Genomic DNA, 15,475 nt, shown 5'->3' with positions numbered 1-15,475 from the left:
GTATCTGGCGCTGTATGGCAGCAACTCTGCCGCTGCGCCACCATGTCACCCCCATGCTCTTGGTATAAGCTGAATGGCCTCCTCCCATTGGTGGCACAAAAATAATTTCTTGGTTGTACATTAGTTTGAAATGGTATACATTTTTTATTTCAGCAGTCCCATGGAACCTCTACACACGTAATGGTGGCCTTGTTATAACCCGTGTTATATTTATGTCACTTGTATCCTGAGGATGTGCTTTGTGGTCATGCTGGAGACTTTGCAAAGTCTCAACTGCAAGGTCATGTACAGCATTATAATTTAAGATCATATTTCTAGAATATCGATGCACTGTTTTTGAGTTTTCTGCACGATATTCATGTCTGACAATTTATTTCAGTAAACACCTAAGCACAACTCACTACAAATCTATTATTTGGAATTTGGTTTTGAAATTATAGCAATTAACTCAAATTATTTGAATATGTATTTGAAATTTCTTTGTCCTATTTGTATGAAAAATAGTTTAAATCTGCTGAATATGTCACATTAGGGCACGTCTGAAGAAGGGCCTCGACCCAAAAAGTCACCCATTCCTTCTCTCCAGAGATGATGCCTGTCATTTAATTCCACCGGGTCCTAGCGCCCGTCTGCCCAGCCTTGCTAACCTCAGTGGCTGCTCCACTGACCCTCCCCCATCCCCCCCCAACCATGTCACACCCGCTCTTCCCCACCCACATTACAGCCCTCTCTCCCCCCCACCCCCTGACCACCCACCACCCCTCCAACACCCACAACCCCCTACCCAGTCTAACCACCTGCCTTCCTCTGGCCCCAACTCCCACCCCTGCCGGGTGTTCACCATCCCCCCCGACCTCCCCCTCTCCCCCACCCAACGGTCTGTCCTCAGCAGAGGTCTTACCTTTGTCCCCCTCCGTCCCCATCTCAATGAGTTCCGCGCCCACCATGACTTGGAGAGCTTCTACCGTCGTCTCCGCCTCACAGCGCACTTCCATGGTAAGGAGTCCTCGCCCCCTAATGATGACCCCTTTTCCCGTCTCCAACGCACCCCCTCCTCGTGGAACCCCCCTCAGAAAGTCCCGGCTCTGGAACTCTTCATTCAGAACTGCCGCCGCGACGTCAACCGCCTCAACTTCTCCACTCCCCTTTCTCACTCCAATCTTTCCCCCTCTGAACGCACTGCCATCGAATCACTCCGCACAAACCCAGACTGGGTCATCAAACCAGCCGACAAGGGAGGTGCCGTGGTAGTCTGGCGCGTCGATCTCTACAAAGCTGAGGCCACGCGCCAACTCTCGGACACCTCCTCCTACTTACCCTTGGACCATGACCCCACTGACGAGCACCAGGCCACCATTTCTAGCACCATCACCGACTTCATCAATTCCCACGCCCTACCTGACCAAGCCTCCAAACTCATCGTTCCCCAGCCCCGCACGGCCCGTTTTTACCTTCTCCCCAAAATCCACAAACCCGGCTCTCCCGGCAGACCCATTGTCTCTGCGTGTTCGTGCCCCACCGAACTCATCTCCACATACCTTGACTCCATCCTATCCCCCTTGGTCAAATCCCTCCCCACCTATGTTCTAGACACCTCAGACACTCTCCGCCGCCTCCACGCATTCCACTCTCTGGGCCCTCACCCCCTCATCTTCACCATGGATGTCCGGTCACTCTACACCTCCATCCCCCACCAGGATGGCCTCAGAGCCCTCCGGTTCTTCCTCGACCAGAGGAGCAACCTATACCCAGCCACTGACACTCTCCTCCGCTTAGCGGAGTTGGTCCTCACCCTCAATAACTTTACATTTGACTCCTCCCATTTCCTCCAAACACAAGGCGTAGCTATGGGCACACGCATGGGCCCCAGCTACGCCTGCCTCTTTGTCGGGCACGTTGAACAATCCTTGTTCAATGCATACCAGGGCCCCATCCCCGACCTCTACCTCCGCTACATTGACGACTGCTTTGGTGCCACCTCCTGCACCCACACACAACTGACTGACTTCATCCACTTCACCACCAACTTCCATCCGGCACTCCAATACACCTGGACGATTTCAGACACTTCCCTACCATTCCTTGACCTCACCATCTCCATCGCAGGGGACAGACTCCTGACCGACATACATTATAAACCCACTGACTCACATGGCTATCTGGACTACACGTCTTCCCACCCTGCCCCCTGTAAAGACTCCATCCCCTACTCCCAATTCCTCCGCCTACGCCGCATCTGTTCCCAGGATGAGACATTTCATACCAGGGCATCGGAAATGTCCTCGTTCTTCAGGGAACGGGGATTCCCCTCCGCCACCATAGATGAGGCTCACACCAGGGTCTCATCCATACCCCGTAACGCTGCTCTCTCTCCCCATCCCCGCACACGCAACAAGGGCAGAGTCCCTCTGGTCCTCACCTTTCACCCCACCAGCCGGCAAATACAACACATAATCCTCCGCCATTTCCGCCACCTCCAACGTGACCCCACCACTCGCCACATCTTCCCATCTCCCCCCATGTCTGCCTTCCGCAAAGACCGCTCCCTCCGCAACTCCCTCGTCAATTCTTCACTTCCCTCCCGCACCACCCCCTCCCCGGGCACTTTCCGTTGCAACCGCAAGAAATGCAACACCTGTCCCTTCACCTCCCCCCTCGACTCCATTCAAGGTCCCAAGCAGTCGTTCCAGGTGCGACAAAGGTTCACCTGTATCTCCTCCAACCTCATCTACTGCATCCGCTGCTCTAGATGTCAGCTGATCTACATCGGTGAGACCAAGCGTAGGTTGGGCGACCGTTTCGCCGAACACCTCCGCTCAGTCCGCAATAACCTACCTGATCTCCCGGTGGCTCAGCACTTCAACTCCCCCTCCCATTCCCAATCCGACCTCTCTGTCCTGGGTCTCCTCCATTGCCAGAGTGAGCACCAGCGGAAATTGGAGGAACAGCACCTCATATTCCGTCTGGGGTCCTTGCGTCCCCTTGGCATCAACATTGAATTCTCCCAATTTGGCTAGCCCGTGCTGTCCCCTCCCCCCCTCCCCTTCCTTCACCCTCTAGCTGTCTCCTCCCATCCGCCCGCCCTCGGGCTCCTCCTCCTCCTCCCTTTGTCCTTCTTTCTTTCCCCACCCCCTATCAGTCTGAAGAAGGGTTTCGGCCCGAAACGTCGCCTATTTCCTTCGCTCCATAGATGCTGCTGCACCCGCTGAGTTCCCCCAGCAATTTTGTGTACCTTCGATATTCCAGCATCTGCAGTTCCCTTTTGAACATGATGCCTGTCCTGCTGAGTTACTCCAGCATTTTGTGTCTGTCTTCACATTAAGACATTTCTTTCATTTTAAAGTTTCTTGGAAACTGCCTGATATAAATTGCTTTTAGGTTCCCATGAATCTTTCAGTAAGTTTGCACTGTAGATTTTGTGTTGCTTTTAGATTAAAATGAGTATTTCTCGGTTTTCCAAAATCCATACTGCCTGCAGGCTGCAACCACTTACTTCTCTGTTCTCAAGCTGAACCTGGTGTCATGTCACTTCACAGACTCATGGCCACTAACTCCATCACTGAACCCAAGCATCTACAAATGGACATTTGTAATTACTGTTTAAAGGTTCAAAGAACAGTTTATTGTCACCTGTTAAGGTACAGTGAAACTCAAACATGAAATGTAACTATCTATTACAACACTTTAGTTCAGGCATAGTTAACTACTTTCAGGATGTTCAGTTCAATTTAGTTTATTGTCAAGGCACAGTGAAAAGCTTTTATGACGGTCCCGATGTTGGGGGAGTCCAGAACCAGGGGCCACAGTTTACGAATAAGGGGTAGGCCATTTAGAACGGAGATGAGGAAAAACCTTTTCACCCAGAGAGTTGTGAATCTGTGGAATTCTTTGCCTCAGAAGACAGAGGCCAATTCTCTGGATGCTTTCAAGAAAGTTAGATAGAGCTCTTAAAGATAGCAGAGTCAGGGGATATGGTGAGAAGGCAGGAACGTGGTACTGAATGTGGATTTTCAGCCATGATCACAGCTGGCTCGATGGGCTGAATACTCCTGCACCTATTGTCATATATATATCGTGATCTTTTGATCAATCTCTGGTGCTAAGTATTTATATATATTATAATTATGTATCTTACAGACAAATAAAATTGGCCTTGGAGTGAATCACAACAGGATGTGCTCAGCCCAGTTTTTGGATAGACAGGACTTAGACGAGAAATATATGCAAACGCTTCAAAATAAGTGCCAAATGATTTTCATGTATCTTACAGATGCAAATGGGTCTAATTTTTGCATATTAATGTTATCTAAATTTGTAAGTAATAGCAAACTCATTCCGAAGGAAAGCAATGGGGACAAAATGGGGAAGTGTAATGAAACCTTATTTAGGGGTGGCCCAGAGTGACAATGTGAATTGTTTCCAAGGACCACCTATGCAAACATGGAAATCATGAACTTCGTGAGAAGTCTTTGCCATTGTCATTCACACCCGGTTGCTGGAGTCCAGAGGACATACAAGGGACTGCAGTTGCTGGAATCTTGAGCTGTGTGCTGGAGTAACTCAGCAGGTCAGGCACTCTGGAGGGGAATGGGCAAGCGACATTTTGGGTCGGAACCCTTCTGACTGAAGTCGACCCAAAATGTCGCCTGTCTATTCCCTGCATAGATGCTGAATTCCTGCTAAACTCCTCCAGCGCTTTGTAGTTTGCTCAAGATGCTTGCATCTACGGTTCCTTGTGTTTTCATGGCTTAGACCTAGTGCAGGTTCAGTTCTCAATTCCTTCCAGTCATATCTTCATTTTGCAACTCGAACGTTCTTTAGTCTATATTTTCACACTTGTTCCATTCACTGTTCCATTCACTCATTGAACAGATAACTTTGCTGGTGACACTGGTTTTCCGACATTAGAGATGAGTCCTTTCTGTCCCCCCCCCCCCCCCCCACCCTTTCTGTAGGTAAAACAATCTTATATTGTCCCATTGCCAGTTCTGACAAAGTGTCTTCAACCTGAAACATTGCAGCCTGCTCTACTGAGTATTTCCAGTCTTTTCTGTTCTTATTTTAACTTGTAAGGAGGTTGGAGTACAAGGCTAAGGAAGTTTTACTGCAAATAGCTCTGATGAAACAGCACCAACAAGGTTAGAATCTCCATATCTGAGGACATAATGCATTACGGGTGCACCAGATTAATTCCTATGTTTACATAATTTTCCTAAAAGGAAGATTAAGTTAGTTGGATTTGTGTTCAATAGAATTTTGAACAATGCAAGGTGATCTCATTGAAACTCATAAGGTCCTGAAGGGGTTTGACAGGATGGTATGGGTAGGCAAAAAATGCTGGAGTAACTCAGTGGGTCAGGTAGCATTTTTGGAGGAAATGGATAGGTGACGTTTCGGGTTGGGACCCTTCTTCAGACTGATTGTAGTGGAGGGGGGGGGGAAGGGGCAATGGTAGTGGGGGAAAAACCAGGACAAATCGAGGCCGGCAACGAATGGCTTCTGGCAAGGAGGTTCCCTGCTAGGCCGATTGTTGGCTAGTGATAATCATCCATGGGCCATTATGTGGCTCCACCTTCCTTGGTCATCTGCTGCCGGACCTGCTTTGTTTTGGCCTTTTCTTATCTCTAGTTCCCTCCCCTCTACTTTCAGTCTGAAGATAGGTCTGGACCTGAAATGTCATCCATTCTTTTTCTCTAGAGATGCTGACTGACCTGCTGAGTTACTCCAGCACTTTGTGTCTGTCTTTTGAACAAACTAGCATCTGCAGTTCCTTTCTAGACGCTACAATACGATACAACTTTATTTATCCCGGAAGGAAATTTGTTTGCCACTAGTCAAATAATGACATTTAAGTGACCAGTTATTGCACAGTATGAAATTAAATTATTGTTGAAAAGTCCAGGATGAGGGATGCGTGCAAAGATGACTGTGGGGGGGGTGGGGGAGGTCAGTCTACCCCATGACAGAAGTGGGAGGAGTTTTACACATGACATTTTGGATTGTGACTAATCAAATCCATATTTGCCACTTCTACAAACTTTGTAAACCGCTGGTAATGAGCTTAAATATGAAATAATAGAGAAACAATGTGGTACTTGTGGCTCCGTAGTTGTACAAGACACAGAAGAATTGGCAAAAGGACTTCAGGGCTTTAGTGGAAGAGAATTCTGTAAGCTTCAAAATAACACTGCAAGTGTTCAAAGAAAGCATTTGTCAGCTGTTATCTTCAATCGACCAATAGCTGCCTCTTAGAAATATAGAAAAAGAAAATAGGTACAGGAAGTGGCCATTCGGCCCTTCGAGCCAGCACCACCATTCATTGTGATCTTGGCTAATCAGTAACCCGTGCCTACCCGCCTTCTCCCCATACCCCCTGATTCTGCTAGCCCCAAGAGCTCCATCTAACACTCTTTTGAATTCATCCAGTGAATTGGCCTCCACTGCCCTCTGTGGCATAGAATTCCACAAATTCACAACTCTGGGTGAAAACGTTTTTTTCTTATCAGTTTTAAATAGCCTCCCCTTTATTCTTAAACTGTGGCCCCCGGTTTTGGACTCGCCCTACATTGGGAACATTTTTCCTGCATCTAGCTTGTCCAGTCCTTTTATAATTTTATATGTTTCTATAAGTTCCTCTCTCATTCTTCTAAATTACAGTGAATACAAGCCCAGTCTTTCCAATCTTTCCTCGTATGACATTCCCGCCATCCTGGGGATTAACCTCTTGAACCTACGATCCACTTCCTCAATAGCAAGGTTGTCCTTCCACACCCGCTGAGTTTCTCCAGCATTTTTGTCTACCTTTATTGTCCTTCCTCAAATTAGGAGACACCCAGGTCTCATTGCACTTCCCTTTTTCCTCATCTGACACCATTGAGATAATAATCTGCCCCCTTGTTCTTGCCGCCAAAGTGGATAACCTCATGTATCTACATCATAATAATAATGGATGGGATTTATATAGCGCCTTTCTAATACTCAAGGCGCTTTACATCGCATTATTCATTCACTCCTCAGTCACACTCGGTGGTGGTAAGCTACTTCTGTAGCCACAGCTGCCCTGGGGCAGACTGACGGAAGCGTGGCTGCCAATCTGCGCCTACGGCCCCTCCGACCACCACCAATCACTCACACACATTCACACACAGGCAAAGGTGGGTGAAGTGTCTTGCCCAAGGACACAACGACAGTATGCACTCCAAGCGGGATTCGAACCGGCTACCTTCCGGTTGCCAGCCGAACACTTAGCCCATTGCGCCATACTGCATCTGCCCACTCACTCGACCTGTCCAAGTTACCCAGCAACCTCCTAGCATCCTCTTTGCAGTTCACACTGCCACCCAGCTTTGTGTCATCTGCAAATTTGCTAGTGTTACTTTTAATTCCATCATCTAAATCATTAATATATATTGTAAATAGTTGTTGCCCCAGCATCGAGCCTTGCGTCACTCCACTCACCGCTGCCTGCCATTCTGACAGGGACCCGTTTATTCCTACTTTTTGTTTCCTGTCTGCCAACCAATTCTCTATCCATGTCAATACCCTACCTCCCCAATACCATGTGCTCTAATTTTGCCCACTAATCTGTGTAGGACCGTATCAAAGGCTTTCTGAAAGTCCAGATACACCACATCCACTGACTCTCCTTCATCTATTTTACTTGTCACATCCTCAAAAAATTCCAGAAGATTAGTCACGCAGGATTGACTTGGACCAATCCTTTAACTACTATCCAAATGTGCCGTTATTACTTCTTTAATTGACTCCAGCATCTCTCCTACCACTGATGTCAGGCTAACTGGTCTATAATTCCCTGTTTTCTCTCTTGCTCCTTTCTTGAAAAGTGGGATAACATTAGCTATCCTCCAATCCACAGGAACTGATCCTGAATCTATAGAACATTGGAAAATAATCACCAATGCGTCCACAATTTCTAAAGCCACCTCTTTGAATACCCTGGGATGCAGACCATCAGGCCCTGGGGATTTATCAGCCTCCAGCCCCATCAGTCTACCCAACACAATTTCTCGCCGAATGCAAATTTCTTTCAGTTCCTCTGTCTCCCTGGATCCTCTGTCCTCTTGTAGATCTGGGAAATTGTTTGTGTCTTCCTTAGTGAATACAGAACCAAAGTTCCTGTTCAACTCTTCTGCCATTTCCATGTTCCCCATAATAATTTCACCTGTTTCTGCCTTCAAGGGACCCACATTTGCCATTACTAATCTTTTCTCATAATATACCTCGAGAAGCTTTTACTATCCTTCCTTATGTTCTTGGTGAGCTTACCTTCGTACCATCTTTTCACCACGTTTTGCCTTATTTGTTACCTTCTGATGTCCTTTGAAAGTTTCCCAATCTTCTGTCTTCCCGCTGCTCTTTGCTATGTTATACACCTTTTCTTTTTGTTTTATACAAAGAGGATAGAATCTTTCTTCCTCTTTGGAATTAAATTGTCCTGCATCTTCTGGATTATGCCCAGAAATTCCTGCCATTGCTGTTCCACTGTCATTCCTGCAAGGATCCTTGGCCAGCTCCTCTCTCATGCCTTTAACAATAACAACAATAACACTTCTTATTTTTACAACTACAACAATAACACTTCTGATTTAACGTTCTCTCTCTCAAATTGCAGATTAAAACATCTCATATTATGGTCACTACCTCCTAGCGGTTCCTTTACCTTGCGTTCCCTTTTTAAATCTGGTTCATTAGACAACACTAAATCCAGAATTGCCTTCTCCCTGGTAGGCTCCAGTACAAGCTGCTTTAAGCATCCATCTCGGAGGCACTCGGCAAACTCCCTTTCTTGGCGTCCGGATCCCATCGGATTTTCCCAGTCTATCTGCATATTGAAATCTCCCATAACCACAGTGGCATTACCTTTGTTACATGCCAATTTTAACTCCTGTTGCAACTTGCACCCTATATCCAGGCTACTGTTTGGGGGTACACAAAATTGCTGGGGAAACTCAGCGGGTGCAGCAGCATCTATGGAGCGAAGGAAATAGGCGACGTTTCGGGCCGAAACCCTTCTTCAGACTGATGGGGGGCCTGTGGATAACTCCCATTAGTGTCTTCTTACCTTTACAATTCCTCAATTCTATCTAGAGCGACTCTACATCGTCAGTCCCTATGTCACCCCTTGCAAGGGACTGAATTCCATCCCTCACCAGCAGACCTACCCCACCTCCTCTGCCCACCTGCCTGTCCTTTCTAAAGGATGTATAACCCTGAATATTCAGTTCCCAGCCCCGATCATCTTGCAGCCATGTCTCTGTAATCCCCACAATGTCATATCCGCCAATCTCTAACTGAGCCTCAAGCTCATCCACTTTACTTCTTATACTTTGCATTCATATATAATACATTTAATCCAGTGCTCACCTCACCTTTCACATCGATTCCTATTTCACTTGGCCATACTCTCCTATCCCTTCGTGAGCTTTCTGTTCCGTTAATTCTGGCGTGTTTCTTAACTTTTCCTATAGTTTCTTTCCCTTTAACTCCATCCTTGTATTTCCAATTTGTCTTCTCCACCCCCTCTTCCCCCCTCCCCCCTCCCTCACCCACTGTAACACTCCACTGTAAAAAGGCCTGCCCAGCAGCATTTAAATAGCTTGACTCCTATATGTAAATTATACCGAACCAGTTGTGCGAACAGGTTGGGATGGAAACCATGCTAATCATCAGGCGATCAGAATGATGAAATGCATGGCAATTGCAGATTTCTGGTTGCACATTGTCATTACAAAGGCAATTAGTGAGTTGGATGATCTGTCCATTGCCTGGAAATGATAATCACCAGTACATCATCCCCACACAAACACTCCAGTCTGAAAGCCGGTTCCCTTTCCACTGTGCCCTTGTGCTTACCACAAAATGTGGAATGTGTGAGAACAGCATTTCCACACTAATGCAGCTGCATGTGATCCTAACAGGATCGATCTTATACCGAGCCGGTAGTGAGAATCGTTTTCTTGACTAATTGAATGTACCATTGTTGAAGAACTGCTTTTTACACGTTAGTTTTATCCATATCAAGTGATATGTATAAGCTATAATGTTTCCAGTGATCGGCTTAGACCTGATTATGGAGATGTGAATGCAAGGAATTTTCTTAGCCTCCAGCTGTTTGATCACAGTGGCATAATTTAATTGAGCATGAAAGGAGATGGAAGTGAATTAATGCTCATACAGATGAAGAGTCCTGACCTAAAACATCACCTATCCATGCTCTCCAGAGATGCTGCTGACCTGCTGAGTTACTTCAGCACTTTGTATCTTTTTTTGCACATCAGCATCTGCGATTCCTTGTTTTCTCGTGCTGCATGTTTCAGTTCACCTACTTATCATATCTTGTTGTATCTAAATGTTTCATCTTTAAACAAATTTAAAATGTTCTTGTTCAAATCAAGTGATAGTGTGAGACTTGTTTCATAGTTTGTGATAGGATAAAAGCATCATATGTAACTTGTAACTCAAATTTCACTGTACCTTAACTGGTAAATGTGACAATTAAATTGAATCTTGAATCTTGTATGGAGAAATATTATGCTTTGCACAAAGTTAACACCCCCTGTCGAATTCAGTGCGCTAGTTCAACCAGCCTGTTGTTTGCTGGCTATTTTCCAAATACTTCTCCATTTCCTCAAACTTTGACCTCTCCCATGTAAGGCCCTGTACAAAAAGCCTGAGGAAACTTCCCCAAAACACCTGTCAAATTCCACCTCTATCTCTCCTGTAGCCCCTGCACCCTGGAACATTAAACTGCCAGTCTTGCTCCCTCTCTTAGCCAGGTTTTCGTAATGGTTAAAGAAAGGGGCAAAGTATGTATTCAAAGGAAAGTTAGATTTAGCTCTTAGGGATATGGGGAGAAAGCAGGAACGGGGTACTGATTGTGGATGATCAGCCATGATCACATTGAAGGGCCGAATGTCCTACTCCTGCACCTATTTTCTACCTTTCTATGTCAAGCGATGCCTTCTAGTCCCAGACATTCCCAACCTGGATAAAAGGTTTTGACTGTTTTCCCTTTCAATGCCTTTCATAATTTCTTATTATTAAGGTTATATCCCAATCCCCAAAATTCCAGAGAAGTATATCCAGGTTTGTCCAAACTTCCTCTTATTGCTAATATCCTCTAATCCAGGCAGCATTCTGGTAAACTTCTTCTGCACTCTGCAAGGCCTCTACATCTTTCGTGTAATGGGGTGACCAGAACTGCATGTTATTCTAAAAGCGGCCTAACCAAAGTCCTATAACATTGCGCCATTACTTCCTGAATCTTATATATAATGCCCTGACCACTAAGGCATGCCTAGCATAAAGCCCCTGTCCCACTTAGACGATTTTTTGGGCAATTACAGGCGACTAGGCCGTCGCCAAATGGTCGCGGGGTGACGTCTGTATGGCCGTGCGTAGTCTCAGGTCGCTTAAAGAATCGTAACCTTTTTCTGGTCGCCGCTGGATTTTGAAATGTTCAAAACGCTTCGGCCACTGTGGGCTTGACGTAGCTTGTCTTCTCCTGACGTAGGTGCTGTCGTAGGTTGTCGCCAGGATGACGCAGGTTGTCGGCAGGTGACATTGGTTGTCGCCGGGTGCTGACCTCGGTGAATTCCATTGGCGACTACCTACGTCAACCGGCGACAGGTACCGCCGACTGAATTATCTTCAGTTGTCGCCGACAGGGTCGTAGCTTGTCGCGGGTGGACGTAGGTTGACTTCGGTTGTCGTAGGTTGTAGCCTGTGTGGTCGTAGGTGGACGTCCTAATGTGTCGCCGGTTGTCGGTAGCTTGACGTCGACAAGGTGGTAGGTTGTCGTAGCTTGTCGTAGACATTGTCGTAGGGGGGGTCCAGATGTCGCTTTTTCGGCGACCTGCTAATACAGTGACGGTCACTGGCAGACACCGAAAATATCGCTTAAGTGGGACAAGCCCTTAATCTTCTCTACCATTCTATCTCCTTGTGTTACCTCTCTCAGGGAGCTTTGGACTTGGACCCCAAGATCCCCAAATTCAAATAAAGCATTTGAATTCAGAACAGAACATTAAATAGAACAATTGACACAAAAGGCAGAGACATTTGAACTTTTGTGAAATCTTGCACATATTTTAGGGACAGAAGTTTAGGGGTAACATGAGGGGGAACTTCTTTACTCAGAGAGTGGCAGCTGTGTGGAATGAGCTTCCAGTGGAAGTGGTGGAGGCAGGTTCGATTTTATCATTTAAAAATAAATTGGATAGGTATATGGACGGGAAAGGAATGGAGGGTTATGGTCTGAGTGCAGGTAGATGGGACTAGGGGAGAATAAGTGTTCGGCACGGACTAGAAGGGCCGAGATGGCCTGTTTCCGTGCTGTAATTGTTATATGGTTATATTTTATACACAGTTTCAACAGCTGAGAAAAAGGAATAGGAGCTGTTAGACCGCCATCTAGTGGCAGGAGACATGCAACTACACTGCAGACTGTAATCTTGTAGAAAATCCCAGGGCAATTCAATCCTGACTACAGGGGCTTGTCTGTACGTTCTCCCTGTGACCTGCGTGGGTTTTCTCCGGGAGCTCCAGTTTCCTGTCACACTCCAAAGACATACAGGTTTGTTGGCTAATTGACTTGGTATAATTGCAAATTGTCCCTAGTGTGTAGGATAGTGTTAGTGTGCAGGGATCGCTGGTCAGCGCACACTCGGTGGGCCGACGGGCTTGCTTCTGCACTGTATCTCTGAAGTAAACTGAACTAAAATATCAAAATCTGAGTGTGAGAGAACTAATTATGTTTTGTTGACTGAACAAATTGCCTTTCCTTTGCAAATCTGTTTATGAGGATTGAAAACTAGTGTACTGCAGGGAGAGTTGTTTTTACCAAGTCATGGAAATATAGTTCAGGCAGAATTTGAAACTCCCAGGTGTGGCATGATATAGTGTTTGATCACCTAAAACATTTGTTTAATTAATTCATGGGATGTGGACATTGCTGACAATGTTGGCATTGGTTGTCCATCCATCAACTGAAGAGGAAGGCAAGAGTCAACAATTTTTTGGTACTGGAGTTATATATGGGCTTGTCTGACAGCAGTGTCCTTCCTGGAGTACATTAATAGACCATGTAAGTTTTTAAGACAATTGAGTAGTTTCATGCTTACTGTACAGCTATTTTAAAAATTCCAAATTTATTTTACGTATTAAATTCCCCATTTACTGGAGTTGGATTTAAACTTGTATGTCTGGATCAGTGAGCTTTAGCTGTTGGTTCAGTAACTTAATCATTGCCCTATAATGCAGAATAGAAAACCAGTAATTTACAAAACAGCAAAAGAAACCTGGTCACAAGGGAGGTAAGAGTTTCTCTGAAGAAAGGGTTGTTACAGCTGGGAAGAAGCAGAACTAGTGTCGTGCCATCATTGGTGGAAGGTATGGTATATTTACATGATATTCCCATTGTAAATAGGACAATTTAGAATGCAAGCTTTGACCCAAAATATGACCAAAGTATGAAGGCATGAAATTAGATCTTGGAATGGAAGTTTATATGGACTTTTGTGCTGGTAAGATTAAGTATTAAACACACCAGTGTGTGTTTGCGTACAGCACAAGTAAAATTAATAGTTGGGAAACTGAAAATATCCTGATCAAATCTAGATTTAGGCAAAGGTACATACTGGCCCCTGTTTGTGTGTCGTGTTGATATTTTTGCTGAGTTCACCAGCAAGGATGCAGATATAAGAGGAATGATAGATTTGGAACAAAGTCTACATGGCAAAGGGAACTAGGAGTACAGGTACAAAACTTCCTAAAAGTGGCATCACAGGTATGTAGGGTGGCAAAGAAGATTTTTGGTATTCTGGTCTTTATCGGTTAAGGTATTGCATATGTGATATGTTGCAGTTGTACAAGATGTTGGTGAAGCTGCATTTGGGGTCCTGTGTTCAGTTTTGGTCACCCTTCAAATAACCAAACTGAAATAGAAACTGGAATATGAGAGTGATCATCCCTCATCATTACTGGAACGAATCTGATCATCTCCGTTAATCTCTTCCCCCGTTCGGGGACCCGACCTTTTCCCTGTCGGGTCTCCGGTGTCGTTGGGCTTAACATGGAGCCGGCGGCGGCGGCCTCCAGCCGGGACCAACCTGAGGGCTCCAGTCACGGAGCCTGCGGATCTGACATTGCGCAGCCGGCCGTCTTCGGTGCGGGAGGAGCTGTGGTGGTGCGTGGCTGCGACCCGACTCCGGAGCTTCGGAGGCTCCGGCCGCAGGCCCGATGGAGAGGAACATTAGGAGCTCGCAGGTCCCTGGTGTGAGACCGCTTTTCGGAGCTCCCGCAACGACAACTTCTCCTGCTGGAATCACAGGGTTTAAAGGACACGGAGTGGGGCCTAACATCGCTCCGCATGGCTTTAACGGCTGCGGGATTTACCATCGCCCGCTGGGGGCTTTAACATCGAGAGTCCCAGTTCGCCTCGACGCAGCAGTTGGACTGCTGGAACACGGGAGAAGAACAAAGGGAAGGGATAAGACTTTTGCCTTCCATCACAGTGAGGAGGTGTTGGAGATTCACTGTGATGGATGTTAGTGTAAACTGTGTTATGTGTGGTCCTTGGGTTTTTTTGTAATGTAAGACAGTAGAAAATGCTATTTCGTTGTTTGAATGAGCTGTTTGAATGACAATAAAAGGCATTCTATTCTATTCTATCATTAGGGGCACGATGTACTCAGTGGCCCCAGTTACTTCAGCTCTTTACTTAAAAAATGATTGTGTCTGAAGAGATAAGATATGCAAAGATTGAGTATACTGTCAAAATCATGACCGCATCCTTCATCAACACAACAGTCAATTAAGCATTAGTCTCTGGCTTGATAGGTGATGATATAAGCTCTCCTTATCAGATTCTTCATACACAGCTGGAGTCTCAGTGGCTCTGCATTCTGAAGATAGCTGTGTTAGAGTCATATCCATCTTCTGGAATACCTGTTTGCCAAGAAGGTCTGTAAAAATATGGTGGTCTTTTTCAACAGTTGAGTAGCTCTGAACCCGAAACGTCGCCTATTCCTTCGCTCCATAGATGCTGTCTCACCCGCTGAGTTTCTCCAGCATTTTTGTCTACCTTTGATTTTTCCAGCATCCGCAATTCTTTCTTAAACATATTGAATACCTTTATCACTTTGTTGGCACCCTTTTACGTGGTGACTTTTGCATACTTGTACTGTGTGCAAACAAAGAATCTCACGGTACCAAGTCAAGTATACGTGGGAATAAAGTATCAATCAACTATGTCTGAAAGATTGTCATCTGCAGATCTGACAGTTTTGAGCTGTCCTAAGCTTTGTTCGGCCAGTGCAAGAAGCTGCCCAAATTGAATGCTACATTCCAAGGCACTGGTCTACATGTGGATGAATGCATGAAATCCTTGTGCAGCTACAGCATTGGCTGTACTGAGAGAATTTCCCATTTTAGGCCCTCCTGCTATTTCACACCG

General features: G+C 45.9%; 1 protein-coding gene across 2 annotated transcripts in view; it reads left to right on the top strand.

The window, feature by feature from the left end:
- LOC116976724 (EH domain-containing protein 3-like) overlaps positions 1-15,475 on the top strand; it is a 62,252-nt gene that overhangs the window by 32,035 nt on the left and 14,742 nt on the right. The window lies entirely within an intron of this gene.

Source organism: Amblyraja radiata, chromosome 9 (genome assembly GCF_010909765.2).
Source record: "Amblyraja radiata isolate CabotCenter1 chromosome 9, sAmbRad1.1.pri, whole genome shotgun sequence".
In the NCBI taxonomy this organism is placed as follows: Eukaryota; Metazoa; Chordata; class Chondrichthyes; order Rajiformes; family Rajidae; genus Amblyraja; species Amblyraja radiata.
Note: the sequence above shows the minus strand (reverse complement) of the source record. Positions and strands in the feature narration are given on the sequence as shown.